Here is a 10,224-nt window from a genome sequence, read left to right as displayed (position 1 = left end):
CTAGTAGTAGTTTAAATAAATAATTAATTAGTATTTATTTTATTGTTTTCCCGTAAAATTTAGGATCCGTTATCGTATCATATAGAGCATCCCTCTTAACGTGACATTTTTGTTCGCTTTGCATTGAAACGAATGCATCATTTAGGCAAACGACTTAAATACTCCAGCAATTAAAACATTTTATATTGCTCTGGAACAGACATCTTTTAGGCGACGTTCTTTTAAAGGATAATTAGCGAGATTAGACGGTTTATCTGTCGCTACGTGAATTTATTTATTTTTTTTATTTTCAAATTTATTTGTTGTATGAATGCGTTAGTTGAATTTTATATAATACATTTTACATATTTTATATTTTTATGAACTGTGTGTGTGAAATAGATGCATAGCAGATGATCGTAAAAAACTGCGAACTAATAATATTTAAAAATAATACCAAGTGAGACTTATTTCTTTATTTAATACTTTACTGTGTAACACGAATAATAAATTGTACAAAAAGCGGACTTGATGTTAAAAGCATTCTTTACCTTACAAAGCGTAAATGTCTAGAAACATTAATAATGTGTTAAAAATGTTTGTAATATAATAATATATACTTTTTTCTATTAAATGTTTGTATAAATTTATAACATACATAGTTCTATAACTCTCATAATACTTTATTACCTACTAATTATGCTGTATCCGTGTAAGGGCCTCGTCAAGTCTTGTGAATTAGCTTCTAGCATAATGATCATAGGATAACAATATATTTAGAATTATAATTTATACAGACGAAACCAAATTAAAAAGGAACATCGGAGCCATAAAATAACTATGAATTAAAAACCAAATAAATTGCATTTTACTACATATAACTTATTTGTCTTAAACTGAAATTAGAGTTATTTAAGTATAAAGCGTTCGATATATAACTTATACTTGTGATTATAATTCATCTCGTGCTTGACGGTGAAGGAAGGAAAACATCGTAAGGAAACCTGCATGTGTCTAATTTCATTGAAATTATGTCACATGTGTAATCTACCAAACCCGCATTGGAGCAGCGTGGTGGAATAAGCTCTAAAAACCTTCTCCTCAAAAAGGGAGAGGAGGCCTTAGCCCAGCAGTGGGGCATTAACATGCTATTATTGTTACTGTATATAACTTATACTTATAACTGTTGTTTATTTGTTTTTTTTTGTATACTCGGTTCAACGGAAAAAATAATTTCTAATAATAAATTACTATTAACATGAATTGAAAATAATGGGTGATATGGTATTTTATAAAAATATAAATTGAACTTCAATTTTTGAATTAGTTTCATATATATTTAAAATAAGTTTCAAGCATAAAAACAATGATTATAAAGTACTTTGCGTATCCTGACAAGATTAGAGGCATGATCAAAAAATGTACATGTTATAAAATCCGTGTAGTGACGGAGAAAGAATACATTTCACTGCCCCTCTCGTTCCCATGGGTGTCGTAAGAGGCGACTAAGGGATATCTGAGCGACTATCTGCTCATCTGGTGGTAGGATGTTAAACATCCGCCTGGCTTGTTACCACCGTACGCATGGTGAAAAACTCGTGAAGTGGCTTGCAGCCGCGTTTCGAGGTCAGCCAGCGTACAGCCAGAGCCCGAGCGAGTATTGCCGCGATGGGTGTTGGTCCAATGGAGACGGCTGTTAAACCAATGCCGGGGGAAACTGTATTGACCTGCCGGACAGGGAGACCCGAAGAAACGGCTGTTCCGCTGGCCGCCCGTGGCATAGTACAGGGGCTCGAGCGTGCCTAACCAGCTCGTGAGGCTGCCCCACAAGGCCACGCATAATCTCGGGGTGGACCGTCGTGCCGGTTGGTGACCGGTAGGTGGGGTCCCGGCGACCACTTCCGGGGGGGTTCGGGGGCCCTTCCGTCCGGCGGGTCAGTGTATTTTTCCTTTTGGCAACCACTTGGGGAAACACGCCTCCACACTTTGCCAATCATATCGTGGCAATACATCGCTCGCTTCACGTCTCTTTTCCATTTTATTTTTCCCAAATGGCGCAACAAAACAGAAATAACGGTCGTACAGCGGTGCACACCCCCACCATACCCTCGCTGTTTGAGGTCGAGTTCTATAACATCCGTGGACTCCACCTTAACCTCAACGCTGTCCACCACCATCTCGAGACAGCACGGCCAGCAATGTTGTTTCTCACGGAGACACAAATACTCCGTCCTGCCGATACCAGCTACCTTAATTATCCCGGCTACACGCTTGAAGAATCCTTCAAAGCGAAAGCCGGAGTATGCTTGTTCGTCAGGACGGATGTTTGCTGTCACCGACTGCGCTGCTTGGAGGACCCTTCCTTCTCCATGTTGGTGGTACGTGTGGACCTGGTTCGTCAGAGCCGAGTCTACGTGTGCCTCTACAGATCCCACAATGGTGACATGGAGACAAGCCGATTATTTGACCATCTTAGTCGGGTGGCAGATGCTGCGCAAGAGCAATTTCCTAACGCGGAATTGGTGTTTTTGGGGGATTTTAATGCTCACCATGAATCATGGTTGAAATCCCTCAAAACTGACTATGCTGGAAGGACTGCTCATGCTTTTGCTCTCACACATGACTTGACCCAACTGGTTGATCAGCCCACCAGGATCCCAGACATTGATGGGTAAGCACCTTCTCTACTGGACCTTCTGCTGACTTCTCACCCGGTGGAATATCAGGTTGTGGTTCAGGCTCCTCTTGGCTCTTCGGATCACAGCCTTATATCTACCAGAGTGCCACAGACCAAGCTGCCGCCACTAGCGGTATGCAAACGTCGCGTTTGGCACTATAAGTCGGCGGATTGGGACGGTATGCGTCGGTCCCTTGGAAGGAAAGTTGCTTCAGTGGGAATGACCCGACAGCTAGTGCCGCTGCTGTTGCTGATGAGATCATGTTAGGAATGGAACACTACATTCCTAGCTCAAATCTCATCAGTAGGGGTACGCGTAACCGTTCATTCACTCGTGAATGTGCCGACGCTGTATCATCTAAGCAGGCGGCATATCGCAAGTGGATCAATGGCTGCGTTAGCGGGGCATCTAACATTGACTCACTGAAAGCAAACTACAATAAAAATTCCAAGTCCTGTAGGAAGGCATACACGAGAGCGGATGCACAGCGCATTGTACAGATTGGTCATGACCTTATTTCGCATCCTAGGGGCTCCCGTAGCTTCTGGCGTCTGACCAAGTCTGTGCAAAACAATTTCTGCCAACCTTCACTGCCACCGCTCAGAAATCCGGACGGATCGCTAGCTCACAGTCCGCAAGAGCAAGCTGATCTCCTGGCTAAACTCTTTGCCGACAATTCCGTCATCGATGATTGTAGTGCGCTGCCACCTACAATACCTTCATGTGGCCATACGATGCCTGACATTAAAATCAGGCAACGTGATGTGCGTGCGGAGCTGCAATCACTTGATGTACGGAAAGCTAGCGGTCCCGATGGAATACCAGCCATAGTGCTGAAGAAGTGCGCAGCGGAGCTGTCTCCTGTGTTCCAACTTTCTCTCTCTTCGGGAAGTGTGCCGGAGGCTTGGAGAAGAGCTAATGTGCAAGCGGTTCCCAAAAAAGGGGATCGGTCTGACCCGGCAAATTATCGGCCAATAGCTATCACCTCAGTACTTTGTAAGGTGATGGAACGGATTTTAAACAACCAACTGATCCATTACCTAGAAGATCACTGTCTAATTAATGATCGTCAGTACGGGTTTCGACCAAAACGGTCCACAGGTGATCTTCTAGCGTACGTAACGCACCTCTGGGGTGAAGCTATCGACAAGCATGGAGAATCGTTGACTGTCAGCCTCGATATCTCCAAGGCTTTCGACAGGGTCTGGCACAGAAGTCTTCTCTCCAAGCTGCCGGCATATGGTCTGCCTGCTCAGCTATGCACCTGGATTGCCAGCTTCCTACACTAGCGTAGCCTTCCTGTTTTAGTTGATGGTTGCGCTTCACAATTATATGTAGTGAATGCTGGGATCCCCCAGGGATCTGTGCTATCTCCCACACTCTTTCTTTTGCATATCAATGATATGCTCTCTCTTGGGAACATACATTGCTATGCGGACGATAGTACAGTGCATGGTGGATACCACGGACGCGCAGTGGCTGGGCGAGCGGAAATTGAGGAGAGGCGGAAGGATCTTGTCATTGAACTCGATAGGACGTTAGAGCTCATCGCCAAAAGGGGCTCTGATAAGCTTGTTGAGTTTAATGCAAAGAAAACACAGGTATGCGCTCTCACGGCGAAAAAGTCAACATTTTCCCCTCTTCCCTCCCTCTGTGGTACTCCGCTGATGATGCAAAGCAAAATCGCCATGCTGGGGATTGACGTTCGCTGCGACCTTAGTCCAAGGGATTACATCGAGGCTGTTATAAAAACAGCTTCACGGAAACTCGGAGTTCTGAACAAGGTGCGGCGCTTTTTCACGCCACAACAACTGTGCCTGCTGTACAAAACACAGGTACGGTCTTGCGTGGAATATTGCTCGCACCTTTGGGATGGCTCCGCTAAGTACCTACTTGAGGCCTTGGACCGGTTGCAGCGACGTGCCGTACGCATTATTGGCGACGTAAAGGTCACAAACACCCTTGAACCTTTACAATTGCGTCGTGAGATAGCAGCACTGAGCGCTTTCTATCGACTGTATCACGGCGAGTGCTCTGAGGAATTATTCTCTCTAATTCCTGCTTCCCCGTTCCTTCTTAAGTCCACGCGAGCTGGTTCTCGATGTCACCGCCTAACTGTGACATCAATTCCATCGCGAACAAAGAAATTTGGCAACTCCTTTCTTTGTCGCACTTCCAAAAAATGGAATTCCTTACCAGCTCACGTGTTCCCCTCCTCTTACAACCCGGGTCCCTTCAAACGAGGCGTGAAGAGGCATCTTGCGGGCCGGCAAGGCGAAGACGGCTAGTGCAGAACGTTTTTCCCGTCTGTACTGGCCGTCGTCGCGTTTGGACTCTACTACCACTTACCATCAGGTGGAGTAGAGTCATTTGCCCTCCCGGCGAATATAAAAAAAAAAAAAATTTTAGTATTAATGCGAATTCAGCGTTTTGTAAACTGTAAACATTTTGTATTTGATGAAAACATATGGTACAAGAAATACCTGCATCATTTTACCGTGTCCCTTTATGTCCCTTTACGCCACCACTATGTGCATTTCAGCTCTGTTGGAGATATATAACAAAGATATGTTTAACGGTTCAGAAATTCAAACTATAGTATAACAGCGCAATACTAACTCGTTACTGAGACGTTTGACTTCATCAAATACAGTGACATTATTTGATGCTAGAATTATTATATTACACATAACATATAAACTATTATATCTTATTACCACCTCTATTAAGAAAGCTTGACTTAGTAATATTATAAAAGATAAAACTATATCTATTTGTTTAGATTATTTTAGTTCAGCTGGTGAGTTTTGCCGAGTGCCGCCGGGGCTAGGGGGTTTCTGTATTCCGATACACCTAGGATTTGGAAGCCTGCAGAGGCGGACCACGAGTCACGGTAGTATACGCAAGCAATCTCGTGACGTCCCCCGAACAGACGGGGAGGGTACCGCTGACTTTTTAGTGCCACGGCATGCACTTCTGAATGAACATATGTGTTGGCCAGCCCGAAGCTAGCCACTCAGATCACTTGCGCCTTCAGTAACGGCAGCCTTGTCTATAAGGGCATACATTCTTAGAAAGGCTCCCGGGGTACAGAAAAACTACCTAGCCCTGGCGGCGCTTACGCCAGTAGGAGAAGGTGCGCATATCTCTGACGCCAGATAAACATATTATTGTAAATACCGTTGATTACAAATATGTTAAGAAATAATCGCAAGACCTCCCCGAACATCGAGCGCTACTAAGAAATACCATACCGTGAGAAATAATCACACTATGCATTCCTTGAAGCTACCACCTGTTGCCAGCGTCGCTGCTTTGTTTCGCAAGACCTCCCGAACATCGAGTGCTACCAAGAATTACCATACCGTGGGGACCATTCAGTGATTCACCGATTTCGTTATAAATATGTAATTCAGACTACAGATCTTCACTTTTTGTTCTGATATCGAACAGACTGTCACGTATTAGAAATTAGAAATAATTAATTGTTAAATTTAATTACTTAAATAAACGTATAAGTTAAATTCGTTCGGTTTCATTCTGCATCCTCAACGGCAGCCCAACGTAATTGGCGCAGTCGGTAGGATGCTCGCGGAACGTTTCGCGTAGAAGATTTCCGTAATTGTGTGAAGCCCCGCCGTAGCTTGTCTAGCTGCTGCATCCAGAGCATCCGAATCTACGAGTAGTGCTGCACCAGAGGTATCCAGACATCGATAACGCAGAGAGACCGAAACATGTTCATGTGAGTACACTAGATTCTTTTTAGTGGTTGCTCAATCCTAGCCTAACTAACCTGTTAATAAAATTTGCCAAGATTTTTCATTTAAGAAAATCGAAGGAACCTAGGATAGTTATTAGTAGTAGGCAAACTTTCGTAGATAATAGAAGAGATATTAGTTTAAGTAGTATAGAAGAACAAACGGAAATGTCTGAGTTAGACACCATTTATAAAGCCTTAAGGTTGGTACCCGAGTTCGACGGGAACCCAAATGTACTTACTAGATTTTTAAAATTATGTGACCAATTGGTAGGACAGTTTTGTAGTGATAGTAGTAGTGAATTAAGTAGGTGTGCTCTTCTCAACGGAATTCTTAACAAAGTAACAGGCTCTGCTGCTCGCTTAATTAATTCTAATGGGATTCCATCCGACTGGCAAGGCATTCGAACTGCTTTAGTGAACAACTTCGCGGACCAACGAGATGAGACCGCTCTATATAACGATTTAGCTATTTTATCGCAAGGTTCTAGCACCGCGCAGGAGTATTATGAGCGTTGCCAGAATCTATACAGTACTATAATGACCTATGTAAACCTGCATGATACCGTTGAGACCACCATTAATGCTAAACGAGATCTTTATCGTAAATTAACGCTTCAAGCGTATTTGCGAGGTTCGCGCATACGTTGCATGCGCCCTGAGACCATCGAAAAGGCATTAGAATTCGTACACGAGGAGATGAATACTATGTACCTACAAAATCGGAACCAAAGATTACCTGACAAAAAAATCTATAAATTCTATGTCCATACCAAATCATTTTGTAAGTGCCTATAAAATGCCTAACCAACAGTTTTCAATGCCCGCGCCTAAACCTTTTAACTTTAATATACCTGGCCCTTCACGCCCTCATTTCGTTCCACCATCTACACCGCAATGGAGACAGAATCTGTATCAACCCCGCCAATTCGGTCCAACACGTACGCAACAAATTTTTAGATCGTCACCGCCAAATTATAACCCTCAACAAAATAACTTTCAAATAGGTTCACGTCTTAACCACCAAGCTGTTAACCAACCACGTCCTATGAGTGGAGTAAGCCATTATGTTACAAGACCATTGCCGCCTATACAACCAGCAATTACAGGACATAACTGGGCAAAATCCGGGAACCCACCCCCTACGAACTACTTTAAATCTAAAGAAGTAAATTACAATAGTTTCAGTGACAATTCTATATACGATGAATATACCGATTATTACGATCCTTATTACGATATTAGCGAGTACGTAGAATACCAGCAACCGTATGAATATTCCGTACAGGAACCTTTAGAAAATTATACAGAAACACCCCAAGTGGAAGCCGATAGTGTTAAAACAAACGAGCAGGATTTTTCGAAGGACCGGAAGTCCGACACCTTAAGATAGAAATTAATCTTCAAACCCAACGTCAGCTTCCGTACATTCAAATCGCATCACCTCCTATGAAACTATTAATAGACACAGGAGTAAATCAATCATTTCTGTGTCCCGAGGTAGTGGAAAGATACTATAGTAACTTACAAGTAAATTACGATCCTTTTGAAGTTAAGAATATTCACGCCACCTCTAGAAATTACTATTCAATTACGTTACCTAGCTTTAAAGAATTTAATGATTCGGATAATACGACATTTTACATTTATAAGTTCCATGATTATTTCGATGGGCTTATTGGTACAGACCTATTAGATAAGTGGGAGGCTGTAATAGATTATAAGAACAAATTGCTAAAAACTAAAACCGCTTCAAATCCTATTAAGGTATATGATTCCCGCAACGCGAATTTTATGAGGACATTATACCAGCGAATACTTCGAAATTACTTAGGATTCCGATAAATATTCATGACGGACATGCATTTATAGAAGAACAAACCGTTTCAAATTGTATTATTGGCGAATGCTTAACCACCGTTTCGAATAATAGGGGAATAGTTGAAGTAACCAATCCAAGTCGAAGCGACGTCATATTCTCTATGGACCGAGCAATCTCTGCAGAAATGTATAACGTACAATGTACACCTGCCAATAAACAGCAAGATCGCATAAAGGAAGTAATTTCGTGTCTACGCACTGATCACTTAAATATCGAAGAACGTACGAACTTAGAGCTGCTTTGTGCGCAGTATGCCGATGTTTTCTACTTAGAAGGAGAGCCTTTAACTTTCACCAACAAAATAAAGCACTCGATTAAAACAACTGATGAGGTTCCGGTTTACACAAAAAGTTATCGGTATCCCTATGTCCACAGACAGGAAGTACAAGAACAGATAGGTAAGATGCTAGAACAGGGAATCATTAGGCCTTCGAATTCAGCGTGGAGCTCCCCAATTTGGGTTGTAGCTAAGAAAGCAGACGCGTCAGGGAAAGCTAAATGGCGTATAGTAGTTGACTTCCGAAAGCTCAATGAAAAGACCGTAGACGACAAGTATCCCATTCCTAATATAGCCGACGTATTAGATAAATTAGGTAATTGCCAATATTTCACAACCTTAGACCTTGCTAGTGGCTTCTATCAAGTAGAAATGAACCCCCAAGATATACCTAAAACAGCTTTTAATGTTGAACATGGCCATTTTGAATTTTTACGCATGCCTATGGGCCTTAAAAATAGTCCATCCACTTTTCAGAGAGTCATGGACAATGTGTTGAGAGAGCTACAGAATACTATTTGTCTAGTGTACCTAGATGATATAATAGTATTTAGTACATCCCTTCAGGAGCACATAATTAACCTAGAAAAAGTATTTAAGAAATTACGTGAGTCCAATTTTAAAATACAGATGGACAAATCAGAATTCCTAAAACTAGAAACGGCGTACCTTGGGCATGTCATTAGCAAGGATGGTATAAAACCTAACCCTGACAAAATATCGGCAATTAAAAATTACCCCTTACCTAATACCCGTACAGAAATAAAACGCTTTTTAGGATTACTTGGTTATTATAGAAAATTCATACCAGACTTTGCTAAAATAACCAAGCCTCTGACCCAATACTTGAAGAAAGGTTCCAAAATTGTCCAAGATCAAAATTATATCCAATGCTTTGAAAAGTGTAAAACTCTACTTGTCAATGATCCGATCCTTCAATATCCGGACTTTTCAAAGGAATTTATACTCACAACAGATGCTTCGAATTTAGCAATTGGAGCCGTTCTTTCTCAAGGCCCCATTGGATCAGATAAACCAATAGCATACGCATCGAGAACGCTTAATTCAAGTGAAATAAACTACAGTACGATAGAAAAGGAATTACTCGCCATTGTGTGGGCAACGAAGTACTTTCGACCCTATCTTTTTGGTAGGAAGTTTAAAATTATGACAGACCATCGGCCTTTGCAATGGGTAATGAACATGAAAGAGCCCAATTCGCGCTTAACACGTTGGAGACTACGCCTAAGTGAATATGATTACACAGTCATTTATAAACCAGGGAAAATTAATTCCAACGCCGACGCCCTATCACGAATAGAAATCCATAATGAAGAGTCTAGTTCTATTGTCGTTAACATCTCAGACAAATCTGATTCAGAGAGAACCAAAAGTATCGACTCAAGAACCGACAGTATTCATAGCGATGCAGAAAGCCCTATATTAGAAGTCCCTATTACTGATGATCCCCTTAACAGATTTAGCAGACAAATCGTATTTAACGTTGTTGGCGATATTAAAAGTAGACCTCACATAACTCACCCTTTTGAAACTTATACAAAAACTTGCATACAAATCTCCAAATCAAACCTAGAACAAGATGTAATAGATGCCATAAAAGAATACGTTACACCACGTATAAAAACAGGAA

Source organism: Nymphalis io, chromosome 6 (genome assembly GCF_905147045.1).
Source record: "Nymphalis io chromosome 6, ilAglIoxx1.1, whole genome shotgun sequence".
NCBI lineage: Eukaryota > Metazoa > Arthropoda > Insecta > Lepidoptera > Nymphalidae > Nymphalis > Nymphalis io.
This window is presented reverse-complemented; position numbering follows the sequence as displayed.